The 4,033-nt window shown below is 34.2% G+C and overlaps 1 long non-coding RNA gene across 1 annotated transcript in view; it reads left to right on the forward strand.

The window, feature by feature from the left end:
• The window catches only part of LOC108380562 (uncharacterized), a 5,640-nt gene extending 2,705 nt beyond the window's left edge, over positions 1–2,935 (forward strand). The window contains exon 3 of the long non-coding RNA XR_001849573.1: positions 2,628–2,935. This is a non-coding gene — a long non-coding RNA (uncharacterized LOC108380562). The remainder of the gene's footprint in view (positions 1–2,627) is intronic.
• Positions 2,936–4,033: the final 1,098 nt, after the last annotated feature.

A 4,033-nucleotide genomic window follows, 5' to 3' on the forward strand; every position in this document is an offset into this window, starting at 1 on the left:
TCCGATGCTTGTTATTTTCACTGTAAGTACTCTGTTAATAATGAGTGAAAATGGTGCGAAATTTCATGTTCCTAGCTGCATAAATGGAGGAGTTATGATAAAAGACCTCATATCTGAACAATCAGTTGTATGGGGGCTGCAGGTTATAGTGACCCGATCTTTGTTATTTTCGCTGTAAGTCTTCTGTTGATAATGAGTGAAAACAGCGCGAAATTTCATGGTCCTAGCTACATAAATGGATGAATTATAACGAAAAATCTCATATCTGAACAATCAGTTGTATGGGAGCTATAGGTTATAGTTACCCGATCTTTTTAATTTTCACTGTAAGTTTTCTGTTGATAATTATTGAAAACAGTGCGGAATTTCATGTTCCTAGCTATATAAATGGAGGAGTTATAACGAAAAATTTTATATCTGAACAATCAGTTGTATGGGAGCTATAGGTTATAGTGACCCGATCTTTGTAATTTTCACTGTAAGTATTCTGTTGATAATGGGTGCAAGTACTGCAAAATTTCATGTTCCTAGCTGCATAAATGGAGGAGTTATAACGAAAAATCTCATATCTGAACAATCAGTTGTATGGGAGCTATAGGTTATAGTGACCCGATCTTTGTAATTTTCACTGTAAGTATTCTGTTGATAATGGGTGCAAGTACTGCAAAATTTCATGTTCGTAGCTGCATAAATGGAGAAGTTATAACGAAAAATCTCATATCTGAACAATCAGTTGTATGGGAGCTATATGTTATAGTGGTCCGATTCTTCCGGTTCCGACAAATGATTAATACATTATAAAAATACACCCACCTACCAAATTTGATCCGGATATCTCGAAAACTGAGAGACTAGATTGCATACAAACAGACAGACAGACGGACAGACGGACAGACGGACATGGCTAAATCAACTCAGCTCGACGTTCTGATCATATAAGTATACATTTTAATGGGTCTATCTCTTTTTGTTCTGGTACTTACAAACATCGGACCAAAGTTATAATACCATTTCATGCTCATGAAAGGTATAAAAATTATAAAAATCGACGGTAAATCTTAGCTAATTACACTTTATTTTAATAAAATTTAATGTGCCACGAAACTGTATACTCAAAATTTTTCTAAGAAATCCATCTAAAAAGTTTTAAATTTTTACAAAAGCTTTTTTTTTTAAATATTGCACAAAGTTTGAAACATAGATTTATACGATTTTTGTTAGAGTAAACCATATCTTGGCAAAAAAAATAACTAAAATTAAATGACAAAAAATATATTATTAAAACTTGTCGCGTTTATAATTTTGACACGAATTTTGGACGTTAAATATGGTAAATCAATTAAAAATATTGTAACCTAAGAAATAGGCATTTCGTTTCTATTACATAGTTGTAACAAAATGTGAACACTTTGTAAACATATAACATATAACGAAAAAATAAAATTTTGAGAATTTTTTTTTTAAAGCGACTTATAGTGTCTTCTACATTTTCTCTTATAATTATCTAGAGAAACCGGAAATACCATAAGATTCGTCGAAAAACTGTCGTCTGAACAATTTGACCACCTTAATGTACATATTTTAAAAGTTTAAATTTTTTTTTACAACTAGATGCCTAAAAATTTTTCTTGCCAAAAACCGGGACATTTCGCGTCTCGGTATGTGTTGTACCGGGACCGGGACATAGCTCTAAAATCCGGGACAGTCCCGTCGAAAACGGGACGGTTGGCAACCGTGACCTGCGGTCCGCTTTAAACTCTTGTTCCCGTGTCCGCAGTATTCGTCACAGCATTTTACCGAATACCAGTGTTGCCGTTGAGTTTTTCAGAAAGTCGCAAAAAAGGTGCAATTGACGAAAAACGGGTCAAATTATTTTTGCTTTTCTTTACTGGTAAAAGAATAAATCTGAGAACCAAAGTCAAAATCAAATTTGCATGTACATAATATAGTCTTTTCGCTGCTAGAACATTCCGCTGCTGAATTTAAAAAGAAAATAGCGGGAGAAGATTTGCCCAAAACACGGTTGCAAACATACACAAAAATCGAGTTGCTGCAAGAAGAGTTGCATTTCCTTTAAAAATTTTAATTGATGGAATTTTTTCGTAATTACAGGAGGAAATATTTTATGAAAGCATGGTTCTAATAAAATTTCATGGAAAAATCGCTGAAAACGGGCAAAAGTCGCATATAATTTTGGAAAAGGGTCAAAAAATCTAAATTTTTAAAAAGTCGGGTTAAAGGGTATTGGCGCTTAAAAAGGGTCAAATTGCCCCTTTAGTCGCACAACGACAACACTGCCGGATACCTTCGGACCATGTAAACCCTTTTTTGTCGACTAAAACTAGTAAAACTGTCAAAAAATAAAAATTCGCTCAGAGCGAGAGAGTAAGAATACAACTACACAATAAGCTTTTTAGGCGTTCCGCGCTTTTTAGGCTTTCATCAATATCCGAATTGTGTAGCTGAAAGCCTGAAAAGAGCCAAACGCCTGAAACGCTTGTTGTTGAGTTGTACTCTAACACTGAAAAGTACGGGATCGCTTTCTAGTAAAAAATTATAACTTCTGACAACTTCAACATATACTTCAAAATTTTTGCATGTAAAACACGCTTAGCTCACACATGTAGAAAACCAAAAATTCTTTCAAATTCATTAGTATCCACTTAAACAAGTAATTAAACACCTTTCAACATGCATTAGCAGAATGCGCCTTTCTTTTGTTTACAATTTGGTTGTCAACCGCACTACAGCTGATCGTTTGTCGCACTTACCAGAATTTAGCAGCAAAAAATCTTCGGACTCAAACTGGTAACTTCTGAGAGAGACAACCGTATTTACACCCTTTTTTGTTTTCTCAATAGTCAGAGAACCGAGTACTGGATCGGTTTCCAGTAAAATCTGACTAATTCTGATTAGTCCGGACTCATACGGGATCGCAGCTTCTAATTTTGTTTAGTTCTGATCATTGGATCATGAAGAAACTAACGGTACTCTCAGATTTATATATCGTCGTTTAAAGTGCAAAACCGCGTATCCCCAAAATGCAAAACCGCGTATGTGATGTTGTAGAAACTATTTTCTAGAGCGTAAAAACACTCATATTTCAAAATAGTTCTCTTTTTTATAAAGAAATCGCATTTCTGCTTAGTATATTTCCGGACGAATGGATAAGGATTGAGCCAAGAGCTTGTGTGAGCAAATCCAATTTTTGGCTGCCAATGTCAGTTACGCGGTTTTGCAGAATGACGATACGCGGTTTTGTACTTTAAACGACGATATGAGCATTGAAGTCGGCTGGTTTTTCTTTTTGCTTAAAAATCAATTGTGTTTGTTTAGAGGGAAAACTTTGACTAAATACTTTGAAGACGTGTTTCTCGTCTTATTGATTTTTTTTACTTACAGAATTCTTCCAGTTCATACTCTGCGACACGAGTGGAAGCAATTTATTGCTCATAGAAAGCCATAAATATCAGTATACCCCTTTGTATAATAAAAAATTCAGATTAAAAAAATTTATATGGGGATGAATATGTCCTGGTCCTGAACTTAACGGTCAAATTTTTTAGCGGGGATGATAATAATTAGTGGTGTTATTGAAATATTTAGATTTCGAATGAAAGGTATTAATTTACATTTTGTCTGATACATACATATATCGTCGTTTAGAGTACAATCCCGCGTATCAACAAATTGCAAAACCACGTATCAAAATAATGCAAAACCTCGTATCAAAATAAATCAAAACCGCGTACTGAAGTTGCATAAATTATTTTATAGAGTAAAAACACTCATATTTCAAAATGGTTCTCTTTTTTATAATGCAATCGCGTTTCTGGCTAGTATAGTTCATGACGAATGGATAAGGATTGAGCTAAGAGCTTGTGCAAGCAATCCAATTTTTGGCAAAAAATGTCAGTTACGCGGCTTTGCAGAACGACGAAACGCTGTTTTGTACTTTAAAAGACGCTATATATATTTTTTTAAATCACGTTATTAACAATATCAGTTTAGCAAACCAGATGGAACAGAAAAT

Source organism: Rhagoletis zephyria, unplaced genomic scaffold (genome assembly GCF_001687245.7).
Source record: "Rhagoletis zephyria isolate East Lansing unplaced genomic scaffold, Rhagoletis_zephyria_1.1 Rzeph_scaffold_19635, whole genome shotgun sequence".
Taxonomy (NCBI): domain Eukaryota; kingdom Metazoa; phylum Arthropoda; class Insecta; order Diptera; family Tephritidae; genus Rhagoletis; species Rhagoletis zephyria.